This window comes from Nicotiana tabacum, chromosome 7, assembly GCF_000715075.1.
Source record: "Nicotiana tabacum cultivar K326 chromosome 7, ASM71507v2, whole genome shotgun sequence".
NCBI classification, from domain to species: Eukaryota; Viridiplantae; Streptophyta; class Magnoliopsida; order Solanales; family Solanaceae; genus Nicotiana; species Nicotiana tabacum.
Window position 1 is genome coordinate 72622188 of NC_134086.1, and position 15377 is coordinate 72637564.

A 15377-nucleotide genomic window follows, 5' to 3' on the forward strand; every position below is an offset into this window, starting at 1 on the left:
TCCTGTTCCAAAATAGACACCAAATTTTAAAACCTGATCAGTAGATATAACACATGCTGGTTTTTCAACATCTTTAATCACTGCCTCAACCCCTGTAGCAGCTGCGTTATCCAAAGCACCAAGACCTTCAAGCTGCACGACAAAAGCTTTAAAATCTGCTAGTTTTCGGTTACTTCAAGTGCATTATGTCCTTGTTCTTCATGCCTTCCAAAGTGGATAAAGAACTAGAAAGTTGAGAAGGGATTTCTTATGGCAAGGAAACACACAAAGATTCAAACTTCTCCTTAATGGGTCTCATACCCTGCTAAATTCCTCGCTATATTGAAATTTTTCAAGACCATTTCTCTGAATGCCCATACATTTGATCATTTACTTTAGAACATTTTAAGAGCTTAATACCCTTCAGCATTAGTTTAGGATGTAGCATCCTTAAAGGTGAAGTTTCACATGCAAAATTCAGATCCAGCTTTAGTTGATTACCTTCTTCATACATTAAGGTATCATTACTTCGATGATGAATAAATAGCTACTTGATTAAAAGAAAGTGCCAATAATTTTCACCATGCACCTTAATAGCTGTTGGTGCATAGTGTGTGTAACCTTCAATAGTTCTCAACCATGTCATGTTTTAGTTCATTGAACTGCATATATGTTAGTCAAAATTGACAAATGTTAGTTATAAGTCTAGTACTGCTTTCCAGTAAAAAGATAGTTGATATACTTCTCATACTGTTCTTGAACGTGCATTCTATATGATTATCTCCACATTTATTTTCCAATACTTTTTTATGGAGAATCTGTAGATACTTTTAGTATTGTGCTCGGCTTTGGGTTCCTGAACTGTTCTATGGTGCTTTTGTGTATCAAAAAATTGGTATATCCCTAAGCTGAAGAGAGGGATGCGTTAACTTCTTGCAACTTTTTGTTGGTTTTGACCAGATTGTGACAAGCCAATACTTGCATAATTTGCGAAGATTAGAGATTATAAACTATTAAAGGGGCCAGGTTTATGTCCCATATGTGAGAATCTTCATTGTGCAAGCAAATGTCTAAGTAGAATTGAGATGCACTTAAAAGCTAATGGTTCTAAGTGCAACAAAGACTTAATTACAACATTAAAGGTACTTCCATTGTATTTGTGTAGAGAACAATTAAAGGGGAAAAAGAGGAATTTGAAGACGTAGCCATCAAATTGAATACATATTACTGTGCGGTCCTTTCAACAAAATTCATTGTGAATCTTTTTATTAATCAACCTAATAAGTACAAGACCTCAAGATTTCCAAAGCAGCATAAAATCTTTACAGTACTTGAAAATAATTGAAAAGCAAATTACAAAGACAAACATGATATTTCCAAGCCAAAAGTAAATCATCATCCACATCTACTTTGGCTTGGAAAATGCATTACTTTGGCTTCAGGAGGGGGTAGGGTAAGGTTTGCGTACATACTATCCTCCTCAGACCCCACTTGTGGGAGTACACTAGGTTTGTTGCTGTTGTTGTTCTATAATTTCTGGGTAAATTTGTATAGTCTTTGTTTGTATTCAAATATTTAACTTTTTTTCTTCTAATTTCATATTTTTATGTTGAAACAAAGTTATTATTTTGTTTAATTTCTGGGTATCAAAATTACCTTTTAGTAATTTTAAAATATTCTGGAGTTTCTTTTTTTTTGTTTCAGTTGAAGAAATCAGAAATAGCTAGTAAGATTTTACATCTTAACTTCTTTTAATTATTTAATATTTGTACGAACAAAACACCTTTTTAGGTGTCACTATACTTGCCAATGTGCACATGACACTTTTTGGTGCGCAGAATTATTATATTATCTTCATAAAAAACTTGGTTTAAAATTTTACTACTTTCTGTCTTTATTTTGTGGATCCTACTAATTTTACTTTTTTATCCTAGAAGATAAGTGATGCTCGGGAAGATTTGTGGTGGACTTGAAGTTTGATTTGGCTTAGCTTAAGTGCCATGACTAGGTAAGAAATCTTATTGTTTTACAACACATGATTCTACAGATTTATTCTTGACATTTAGGATTTAATTTTATAATATAGTCAATGCTTAAATGATTATATATTTGAAGGTATAATAAATTTAATTTTTAGGAATTCAAATGTTCCATCCAAGGAATGGATGAATTTACCAAGGTATAGAAAAGAGTATGTCGAGGGTGTTCAATCTTTCTTAGATTTTGCTTACTCTTATGGAGATCCTCAAGGTGAAGAAATTTAATTCCCATGCACAAAGTATTGTAATATCTGATGGACTCGAAGGAATGTAGTGTATGTCATCTAATATGCTATGGATTTGTTCAAGGTTATTCAAGATGGATTAATCATGGGGAATGGAAAATTTCAATGAATGTTAATTGTAACATGGATGATAATGTTTACTCGTATGATGATATTTATGGGTTGTTGAATGATCAATTTAGAGATGTTGCACATGTTGGAGGACTGTATGAAGGTCCAAATAAAGATGCCAATAAATTCTATAACTTAGTTGACGAGGCAAGACAAGAACTATATCCTGGTTGTAAAGGATTCTCTAGATTATCTTTCACAATCTGACTGTATTTGTTGAAGTATCTATATGGATGGAGCAATGCGTCTTTCACTTCTCTTTTAGAGCTATTAAAAGAGGTGATGCCTGAGTTGAACATTCCTATATCCTACAATAAAGCCAAATCTATGGTAAAGGATCTCGGTCTTGTTTATAAAAAAATTGATGCATGTCCCAATGGTTGCATGCTATCTAGGAATGACCATAAGGATGATGAATATTGTCATGTCTGTGGAGCTTCTCGATATATTAAATATCCTGAAGTAGATAGCGAGGAAGTAGATAGCGAGGAAGTAGATAGCGAGCTTGAGGCTTCCAAAAAAGGTTATCGTGTTCCAGCGAATATTTTGAGACACTTTCCATTAATTCCTAGTTTCAAAAGGCTATTTATGTGCTCAAAGACAATAGATACATTGAGGTGGCATGACCAGGAGCATTCTAAAGATGGAAATTTAAGGCATCTTGTTGATGGGAAAGCATGGAAAGACTTTGATAGCTTGCATTCAGAATTTGCAAGGTATTCTCGCAATTTGAGACTTGGCTTAGCAAGTTATGGGTTCAATCCATTTCGGACCATGAGCATATCTCATAGCACATGGCCAGTTATTTTAATGGTGTATATTTTACCTCCTTGGATGTGCATGAAACTAGAATACTGTATGCTTTCTTTGCTTATACCTGGGCCACGATCACCTAGGAATAACATTGACGTTTATTTAAAACCATTAATAGAAGAGTTAAATGTGTTGTGGAAGTCTGGGGTAGAAACATATGATGCTTCAAGAGATCAAACCTTTCAAATGTGAGCAGCTCTTTTATGGACAATCAGTGACTTTCCTGCATATGCTAAGTTATCCGGTTGGAGTACAAAGGGAAAGTTGGATTGCCCTTGTTGTAATTATGGCACTAATTCTCGTTATCCTAAACATAGTCAAAAAATGTGTTATATGGATTATCGTGTTTTTCTGCCTATGGATCATTCTTGGAGATCTAATAAAAGGTCTTTCAATGAAAAATCATAATTTAGGCCTCCTCCGCCTTTGTTAAAGGGAACTGATATGCTTAATATCTTAAAGAATTTTAAATTGTGTTTGGGAAGAAGCGAAAGAGAACAAATGATGGCCCTTGGAAAAAAAAGGTCAATTTTTTTTGAATTACGTTATTGGCAGTACAACTCATTATGTCATAACCATGACATAATGCATATAGAAAAAAATATAGTGGATAATGTAATTGGAACTCTTTTGGACATTCTGGAAAGACAAAGGATCATGCAAATGCTCGTTATGAGCTGAAAGAGATGGGCATTAGGAAGAACCTTCAACCAAAAGATGCAAAAGATAGCAAGAGAACAAAGTTTGCAAAAGCATGCTTCACATTGACCAATGGTGAAAAATCAATTTTTTGTGGTGTTTTAAAGACAGCAAAGCTACCTGATGGTAGTGCTTCCAACATATCCAGGTGTGTGCAGCTAGATGAAAGAAAATTATCCAGTTATAAAACTCATGATGCCCACTTCATGTTACATTACTTGTTGTCAATACTAGTTAAAAGCATACTTCCTGATCATGTTGCTATCCCTTTGATTTGTCTAAGTTCTTTCTTTTGCCATTTATGTCAAAACATTATCACAATGGAAGAGATAGATTGCTTGGAAGTAGAGATTAAAGAAACAACGAATCAATTGGAAAGAATTTTTCCTCCAACTTTTTTTGATATAATGATTCATTTGCCTATTCATTTGGCAAATGAGGTAAGGTTGGGAGGTCCAGTTCAAAATCAATGGATGTATCCTCCTGAAAGATATATATGTACATTAAAATCATTTGTTTGCAACAGAAATTATCTAGAAGGATCTATTGTTGAGGCATATTTGGTTGAAGAGTGTTTGACTTTATGCTCTAGATACTTACATGAAGGTGTAAAGACTCGATTTAATCGAAACCCCCGAAATAATGATGAATATGATTCAGTTAATGCACAAGCTTCTAGTTTGTTCCCTAATACAGGTTATCCTTTAGGAGCAAAAAAGAATGATCCAATTATTTTAGATGACATGTCACTTAATCAGGCACATATATACTTATTGAATAATTGTGATAAAGTTCAAGAATATATAAGGTAATTTAATCACTTATAGTATTTATTTATGTAGATTGTCATTAAATTACTTAATAATCATTTTACTAACAAATAAAAATACTTGTTGTGTAAAGAATATGAGGTTGAGGTTAGTAATCAGAGACGAGGATCTAAATAGAGCTTGACCAAGAATCATAGCCAAAACTTCTCTCAATGGTTGGAAACTCGTTCTTTGAAAGAGGATGTGCCCTATCTTATAAAGCAATTGTCCATCGGACCAAATTCAATTGCTAAAAGATATTCTGGGGATCTCATTAATGGATATAGATTACATACGAGGCAGCGTGATGTAAAACATAAAACACAAAATAGTGGTGTTACATTAGTCGCCCTAACTATAAGTTTTGCAAGCTCAAAAGATAAAAATCCGGTTGCCGTAAATATGACTTATTGTGGTAGAATAGTTGATTATAGTTGAGTTAGATTGTTATGGCTATTTCAAGGTTGTCTTATTTATGTGCAACTGGTACGAGGTTGAAGAAAATATTTATAGCTTTACTTATGTCTACTTCAACAAGAAATGTTATCAGAATGAGCCTTTTGTCCTAGCATCTCAAGTACACCAATGCTTCTATGTGCAAGATCCATATGATTAAGATAAATATTATGCCATGAAGACTGTTCCGAGAGGCTTGTTTAGCATAAGTGATAAACTTGAATCTAATGCCCCACACTGCTATGAAAGTGAGCCATCTGAATATTTCGTTGGCCTATCTATACCGGAGGATAATAGTGAAGTTATCTTAGTAAGGAGTGATGTTCCAGCAACTATTCTTGATGTACCTCCAGAAGGATTTCTAGCACAACAACTTGAAATTGAATCGGATGAAGAGTTTGATTTTGACGACACATCATGAGTATTATTCTAATTCAAATAGAAAATAGCTTAGCCATTTTTTGATCAATAGCTAGAGACATATTAAACACCCTTGCTTTAGATTTAAATTGATGTAGTCTATTTCGTCAAATTCAGTATTGAATATTTTCTTGCTGATTGATTTCTTCTATGTGAATAAGTTGAAATTATGCTTCAGAATTTGTATTGCTCTATTACCGTAAGTATTGGAGCAAGCTTTAAAGTATATACATATTTGTTTTTTATTATTATCAGGTGGTGCACATGCAACTAAAGAAGATAGTGGACTAACAAATTTTAAGGAACCAATAGATATTGAACATGTATCTTTGTAACTTTGTTTATTTATATATCCTCTGTGTATGCGGCGAAATCAGAGAACTTGATTTCTCGCTATCAAGTCATTTCGGAAGAATGCCTCGAGACCCCGAGGATGGGAAGCAACGACCGAGTTCCCTACCTCGGGGCTCGTCGAGGCCCAACTCAGAGAAGATGGAAATCGAAGCCAGAACAGAAGGGGATACTCCTAAGGCGCGCAGCTAAGCCTGACAAAGCCGGCCTATCCAGGGCCTATGCCAAAGCGTTGTGTCTAGCCGTCCCATCTCCATACTTAACAATTAATGCATGTTGTAATATAGCCGAGTTCCCCTCCTATATAAAGGGAACTCACACTACCTTGTAAGAGGCTGATGTTGCTCCATTTCTCCATAAGTGCAATAATCTCTCTCTCTCTCTCTCTCTCTCTCTCTCTCTCTCTTTCTCTCTCTCTCTTCTTTCTAAACTCCCTCGTTCTCGCTAGCCCAAGGCCACTTTGATATTTACCGTTTTCTTACTTGTTCGTCATCTTATCACTTGGTATTGGCTGTAAAGAGCTTTATTTAATCATACCTTAACTGTTATCCCATTCCCGATTGCCCCCGATAGCTCGAGTTCGACCTGGATATCGACTCTGAGGTCCCCCATTGACCAACACTATATCCGGACAGCAGGCCCGGCGGTTTGGTTACTGCCTCGTTTTAGCTTGCATTTCATTATTAAACTTCACATTCTTAGCATCATCTGCTCTAACAACTAGCTCGAGAATAGATCACATATTGTTAGAATCTCATTTACAAATTTAATTGTTGTTACCATTTTCACGGTAAACAGTTTGGCACCCACCGTGGAGCTAAAAATAATAGTGATTATTTTCTTACTGGTTCCATTGCACAAATGCACGTTATCTTTCACACTTTTTCTTGTCCAAAGATCTCTTGATTTTAGGTCAAAATGTCTGGCTCGGTAAACAGAGTTGAGAACAACCACCTCGAAAATCACGGCGAAAACGGTGTTGTTGTTCCAGTGGTTAGCGCGACGCCGCTGAACCCCAATAATGCATCTGGGCCGACTCTAGCGGACGTGGATTTGCAAGGCGCGCTGCAGGTTGACGAAGCCTCGCACACCGATGGGAGAATACAACATATCGACCAACAGGAAGCCCAATAAACCCCAGCTCGGGAAACATATGAAGTTAGTCTTCACGATATTTTTGAAATGTTGCAGGCACAGCAGTTGGCTATCCCTCAGTTGCAAAGCCATCCGAAGACTCCTAGCATAGTAGCGCCGGAACCGCTCCCCATACCGAAAGAGTACCCGAGATATCAAGCAACAATGGATCGATAACAGGCCCTACCGTAGCAAAGATACTTGGGGATCTCTCTAAGAGGATCGAGTCAGGTTCGTGGAAGTTTATGCAATAGTTGTCCCCTTATGAAGGGGTCTCGGAACCCGCTTCATGGAAATCTGGAACGCCGGAACTCCCCAAGTACGACAGGACCTTAGATCCCGACGAGCACACCACCGCTTACATGTGCGCGGAAAAAGGAAGCGACCTTCAAGATGATAAGTTTGAGCCCGTCTCATTGAAGAAGTTCGTGAAAACACTCTCAAAAGGAACCATTATGTGGTGCCGTAGCCTAGCCCCTAACCTCACAAACTCACTTACCGTACCAGAAAATTCCTCCGTAGAGGCACACGCCGATGCCATCAAAGCAGCAATGGGAGAGCCCGACACATCTGAGGCCGAACAAAGAGAGAATGAAATGCCACAGGAAGTCGCGCCTTGTTCCCTATTAGAACAAACGAGATCGCCCCCGGATTCGGATGACTGGGCAACACAGGCCTTCGCCTGAAGCTTGAACGAACCATGCTCGATGTCTTCAGGGCATTTTAAATGAAGCTTGATTAGACACCCGGCTGAGATCTGGTCGGATGCCCATACCCGGCACCAGCCACGAATCAGGACGGGGACGACCATCCGGGAGCCTCCTCGGGCTCGGTATACCCAAGCAGGCTCCCCGTAAAGAAACTAATGCCAAACAGATGGAGGTACCATCCATGCGCCGCAGATGTGAGGAATGCCACAAGATGCAACCTACCTTGCAATGATCGGGAAATGGCTCGAGGGAAACATCCTAGAAGATCTTCAGCAGAACTAGATTTGACGAGGCATGGACGGCAGGGACACCCCACCCAACTGAGTACGATTTCAGCATTGCTATACCAAACATTGTGATCACCATAAGCGAAACCAGGGACGCCGAACAACTCAGACTTATTCGACCAAGACCCCTTCAAAGGAACCGCAACCTGGCTCGGAAACCGCAGGGCGCGCGCGGCTACGGTGTTAAAATTGGCCACCAGCTCAGGAGGGAAACAACCATACTACTCGATAAAAATCGCCACCAAGTACTGTCAAGCGATCAGGCTCGAATCCAGCCCCAACGGGAGGAAGGCAACCGGGAAGAATGAAGCAAACAAGTCGCGGCGTATTACCACGATAGTGGAGGAGCGGCAACACCCTCCAAGGACTCGTAAAATAAAGAGTAAAAATGTTCGTCGCCAGGGAAAAAGGGGTCCATGGATGTATTCCAGAGGACACCCTTACATCCAGAGAAAACGACACCGAGACTTCACCTCGGGCTCACACTGTCGCATTGGTAACCCTCTCCCTCATTCGATCTATTCCAAATAAAACATGTGTTCATGAATTCAGGTGGTTTGATCAAGCACACCAACGATGTCGGACAAAAGTCAATGGGGCGATCCAGACTAATGGACCAAATCACTCCCGCATCTCGAATCTCTAACGGATTCCAAACAACGATCGCCACAAAAACCATTCTCTTGATACAGCCCATCTCAGCTCAAGCTGGGATGCCGAGCTCTGTACCATCAAAGAAGGTGTAAGGCACATACGTCTTATTCATAAGCACACCGCCCGGAGACAGCGTCGACCCCACTTCGCCAAAAGGATGAAATCCCACGTAAGAGGCGGGATTAAAATAGTTGATAGGGAGCAATATGCAACGAGGGGAAATTCTTTGCCATATGACGCATCATCGGCATCAATACCTCCACACTCGAAAGGATCAAAAGGAACATACAAAATCTCAAAACGTCGCCTACACATCCCACGATGAGGAAGAGCTGTTTCACTCCTTTTATTATTTTTTCCCTAACCTGTATGCAGACAATCGGCCGGGAAATTCAGAAGTTCTAACTCCACCCGAAGATCCCAAGGCCTTAACAAGGCCTGCCGCACTTTTTCCCCTCAATCAGACTTCCGCCCCAAAGAGGGTCTCGCCAGCAAGAATATTAGCAAAGCAACGTACCCCCAGAGGAGGATCCGATAAGGTCACAGGGCTTCTTCGACAGTCAAATGACGAGCGATGATCTTCTTTCAAGGGCGACATCCCCTCAAAAAGATCGGGGAACGGCAGACTGAGTTTCAATAGGGAATTATGTACCGGATCAAATGGTCCGAGGAGTTGTGCCCGCGCGGGCCGAGCTCATAACAATGAAATTATATATGTTTACGCCAAGCAATAAAATAATATCTTTCGGCATCTCGTTCTCTAAACAAGGAAATCGCAGTGTACTCTCGGTAGGAACCCTTCCACCGAATGCATCCCAAAATACTCGAGGACTTAGTGTCAACAGTTTGGCACCCGCACGACCCTAGGGTCAGAACTCCGGGCTCATAAAACTCCAGCAAGGTAACTCCAAGCTCACTAATAAATGGCCTTCTAGCTTAAGCAAACTCGATGACTCGGAGATTGTCGCCAATCGCTATGCACTGGAAAACCCGAAACTATAAGACCCCGAGCAGGAAGACTCGGTGTAACCAGATTTATTCTACAAAGCAACACAAACTGTAAGACCTCAACAGGCATGATAAAACTGTAAGACCTCAACAGGCATGACAAACGGTAAGACCTCAACAGGCATGATAAAACTGTAAGACCTTAACAGGTATGGCAAACTATAAGACCTCAATAGGCATGAAAATCCCGAAGTTTAGGCTATACGTCGCATTTGTAAGAATCTCAAAAGGGCATATCCTCAGTTTAGATACCTAAGCTATGACTACGGTCAAAATGGCTAATATAGCCAAATTAACTCGACTCGGGGACGCCCGACCGTCGCTAAACAAAAATCGTAGGCCAATACTTTGAATATACTTCGGAAAGAACCAGTTAAAATAGGCTTCCCTCAATAGGCAAGAACGAGATTCGACCATGTCAGCTCCAAATCACAAGGCGTCGATCTACTCGACCTACGAGCTAAAAACCTTTCGAGGTGCTTAAAAATTGCCGATAACGACTTGAAATCGAGGTTCTTTCGGAACCAATGATGGGTCAGGCAAAATTATTTCAAAAGACCTTAACGGGCGAAAAATAAAGCCTACAAAAAGCCCATGGGCAAAACAGCGTAAGAGCCATTGTCGCCAGCCAAATAAGCCTCCAGACCGCACACTAAAAGGTTTCTACAACCAAACAGCGTAAGAGCCATTATCGCCAGCTTGAAAATTGACAACTTGAGGATTAAAATGAGCTTGAATCGTAACCTGATTTGGAGACTGGATCCAAATATTTAACTATACAAGCTTTCGAGCCACATATTAAAAGGTCTCAACGACTAAAACAGCGTAAGAGGCACTATCGCCGGTCAGAAAATCGAAAGAACTTAAGGGTCAATTAAAGCTCAAATCGCAACATGACTTGGAGACTGGACCCAAAATAGTTGAAACAACAGACGCCCGAGGGCGAGAAATAAAGGCCACCGTCGTCCACCCATGCAGGTAAGAAAGAACTTAAGGGTCAATTAAAGCTCGAATCGTAATGCGACTCGGAGATTGAACCCAAAATAGTTGAAGCAGTGAATGACCAAGGGCAAGAAATAAGAACAATCACCATCCGCCTGCATGGGCACGGAGGACCGAAGGTCAGTCAAGCTTGAGTCAAGGCCTGGCACGGAGACTGAGCCTAAACAGCTGGGCAAAGCACAGAGGCCCCAATGCCTACTCACGTCAAAGATCTCACTTAAAAGCCTCTAGGCCTGCCTGATTAGTTCTGGACCTACGGGGCTCCCGCCAAACACGGAAGTTAGCCCACCTGGTCAAAAGCAATACATAAAGAGATGTAGAAGAAATAAAGCTTCAAATTTCCTCTTATCTTACATACACAAAAAAGGCGCACTCTCTATCTACAAACATGCTCTACAGGTATCAAATACAAAGCGGAAAACCAGTGGAATCTACACTCCGCTCCAAAGGGCTACAGCCTGTCAGATTCACTCTTCGCGACGTCGGCAAGAAATGACCGAGCGTCACGCTCGTTCGCCCTTGCTCGAGCTAATTCCTCCGAGAAAACGAAGCTCCTAGCGTCGATGTCTTCAAGTACCTCTCTTCGGGACCTGCAACAAATGTATTCCTCGGTCCTCTTCTCCCGGTCGAGGGACCGCTTCAGCTCGGCTTGGGCATCAGCAGTGTCCTTCTTACAAATCTCCATCTCCTGATCAGCCCTAGTTCGGCTTAATGCGCCTCAGCCAAGGCACCAATTATCTTAGCCCTAATCTTCAAGAGATCAGACTCGAGTTTCCCTATCATATTCGCTTAAACTATAGCATTGTCACGGGCCAAGTAGAGTTGGGCTTTGAAGGAAGGGACCTTGGCCAAAGCGCCTGTCTCCTCTAAAGCTTGAGCTTGCTCTTGAGCCCTTAGCTCACCACAAGCATTTTTGACGCGGTCGATGCCGCCCTTGAGGTACTCCAAGGCCTCCGTCTTTTCTGCAGCTAATATAATAAAAAGGGGGTTAACCTTAAGGTCCAAAAATAGTGAAGCTCATGCTATAAAAGGTTACCTGCTCCATCAGATAGCTCTCGTAATTCGAACTCCGATACACCTCATATCACCAATACAGCAACTCAACCTCATTTTCCTTACTAAGAAGCCTAAGGGACTCACCCTCGTCTAGAACTTTCCAAAGCCTGGCTCCTTAACGAAGTAGCTTAGACCTGAGCCTATCACAGTCCTGCAAAAGGAGAACTCGATAAAAATAGGAGGATGCACAATACCAAAAAACTACACCTAAACTCACCACGAAGTGAAGCCAGCGGACTTCCTTGAAGTCAGAGCACACTCCTATTGATCCTCCCTCTTTGGCCCTAGGAGAGACAACCTCGGGAAAGCATATTCACTCGAAAGAACTACCATTCGTGAATTAGATAGTCCGGGAACAACAGGCTCGGACGATGCCCTTTCCTCAAAGACATAGACCTGTTCAGTTCCACAAAAAGCTCCATCACACTACGGGTGCCAATCCCATTTATCGCCATCATCCCTCGGCTCGGAGTCCGATGCCTCCTTCCCCCCTTCAGAGGAGTACTGCCTCATCCCAAAGAACTGCCCGATACCTGTAAATGACAAAGCCAGTATCAAAAAAAGGGGGAAATGTTACCTCAAATATACGAAGGCCAAGGTAAAGGCAGCATGCACGCATACCTTGGTATTTCGCTCCCCATCTGATGCAGAATACAACTCTCCACCTACGCTCGTCGCAGGTCGATTGGGTCACCAGCCTCTAGACCCAGCCGGGCAGGTCAAGAACTTCGCTCGACGTCCATGAAGTTGTTGCAAAAGGGGAAAAACATGATTACTCAATTGATTTTCTCTATAAGCAAAATCTAAAAAAGCACGAGACGCTCTGCTCACGTGTATAATTCCATCCCTCGGGAAATGGCAAAAATTCCACAAGGATAATATCGGTCGTCCAGACCCGGATGAACCAACTGGCCCACTCTCGATGCCCATCTTTTTTGTCATTGACAACAAAGGGCATGGACGAACGACACCTCAGGGTTAGAAGGCCTTGGTGATGAAAGGGTCGGTACAGCCTGACAAGATGGCTAAGCGTGAATTCAAGCCCATCTCTCTCCATAAAGAACCTCATCAATAGTACCACTCGCCAAAATGATGGATGTATCTGCGCCAAAGTAACCCGATACTTTAAGAAAAAATCAAGCACGACCCTATCAAGGAGGCCAAATGCGAAAGGATATAGGTATATGCTCAAGAATCCATCAGCGGAGTCCATAATACTCTCATCTGGGGAAAGCACCTACAGCGTTATCCCCTCGCTCCATCCATAGTATCTCCTCATCATCTCCAGATATTGCTCTCTTATCAAAGACACAGTTTTTAGAGCGAACTCCCACGGTTCCTGAGCGCCGGGAGCCGCACCCCCCACTCCCTGCCGGGCCAGCCCCGAAGTAGTTATCATGACTTTGGTAAAATTGACAGATCAGAGCAAGGACGTGTGCCAACGCTTTTTGCGCCTAAAGAAATAAAGAACCTTATGCCAAAGCGGGAGAATAGCTATCTGAAATAGTAAGGTCTTTTGAAGTAGCCAAAGTCGCCCCACATATATGCGGGAAATAGCGACGATTCACCTATCCGGAGTGAGCCTCGGGAGGCCAGCGAGCCTCAATACAGATCGATGGGGTGATACCCGATCCTAGAAGAATCCTTTGACGAGAAGCCAGGACTCAAGGAGTCGGCCGTATTATTTCCAGTTTTGAGGCAGAATTCTACCTCGAGGATCCCCACCAAAAAGAAGTTGGATTTAGGGAAGCTTTCAACGCCATCACTCGACTCAAGGCAGTACCCGGTCTCATAGTTTCCTTTTATAAAAAGAGGAATGAGCACGGGAAGCTCCAATCACGAAAGCTCCACGAAGGCTCGAGGCAGTGCCTGAGTACAGGAAACTCCTCAACAGAAGCCTACCCCATACGCTTTAAAATGCTATCTACATCAAGTTCAAAAGGGAACCCCAGGTACCCAAAGCTTACCTTCATTCAGGGGATATCATTCTCGAAAGCTCCAAAACTCAGCGTATTATCTCCATACAACTCGGAGGGCCCGATAGCCCAAACCTATTAGATCTATTCAGGCTTGGTCCGAGGTACAATGAGGGGCTCGAAAAAAAGCCACGTCGATCAGCAGAGGATCGGAATGAACGCTCGCATCCGAGTTAGATATCAATGGTCAACAAAAGGAAAATGGTAAGAAGAGATGGGCAAATGAGCCAACAAAAGCACTGGGATAGGAAAAACAACGCCAAGGCACCCCTATTTATAGGGGTAATGACACGGTCATCGAGGCTTTGGAAGATTGAACGACGGACGCAGTTACTACATTCTTGAAAGACCGAATTGTTAGCGGAACATTCACCTTGAAGAACGGGAATCGGTAGTGCATTGAATGAAGTCGAAGTGCACAAGTCCATGGGACATCCCGGTCGCCATGAGTCGCAACATTGGTATGACGTCACCGTAAGAAGCTCAAGGAGTGAAGTGTCAAAATCATTTTCCATTGCTTCATTCTGGGAAATGAGGAGACTATCTGTATGCGGCAAAATCATAGGACTTGATTTCTTGTTATCAAGTTATTTCGGAAAAACGCCTCGAGACCCCGAGGACGGGAAACCACGACCGAGTTCCCTACCTCGGGGCTCGTCACGGCCCAACTCAGAGAAGATGGAAATCGAAGCCAGAATAGAAGGGTATGCTCCCAAGGCACGTAGCTAAGCCTGACAAAGCTGGCCTATCCAGGGCCTACGCCGAAGCATCGTGTCTAGCCGTCTCATCTCCATACTTAACAATTAATGCATGTTGTACTATATTTGAGTTCCCCTCCTATATAAAGGGAACTCGCACTACCTTGTAAGAGGCTGATGTTGCTCCATTTCTCCACGAGTGCAATAATATCTCTCTTTCTCTCTCTCTTCTTCCTAAACTCCCTCGTTCTCACTCGCCCAATGCCACTTCAATATTTATCATTTTCTTATTTGTTCTTCATCTTATCACTTGGTATTGGCCGTAAAGAGCTTTATTTAATCATATCTTAACTGTTATCCCATTCCCAATTGGCCCTGATAACTCAAGCTCGACCTGGACATCGACTCCGAGGTCCCCCATCGACTAGCCCTATATCCGAGCAGCAAGCCCCTCGGTTTGGTTACTGCCTCATTTTAGCTTGCTTTTCATCATTGAACTTCACATTCTTAGCATCATCTGCTCTAACAACTAGCTCAAGAATAGATCACGTATTTTTAGAATCCCATTTACAAATTTAATTGTTGTTACCATTTTCACGGTAAACACTCTGAAATCTTCTTTCTCTTTTATCATTGCTTTTCAGCGGTCGGAGATGAAGTAATTCTTCAATGTATGTTAGGAAGTCTTGATTGTAAAGCTTCCAAATCAAAACATCTGTAGAAAGTTCTATGAGAATCACTGAGGCCAAAATTTTAAAGGCTAGTAGATTTTATGTTATTTTGTTATGGTGTGGCATATTGATTATCACAATAAGGTCACTGGTGCTAGAAGAAAGAGAACTTTTAGTTAACCTTTACTTGTTTTTGGTGTTGGCAATGTATGTGTAAGAGTTTTGACATGTGACTATAGTTGGTTTATTTTGCCTCTGT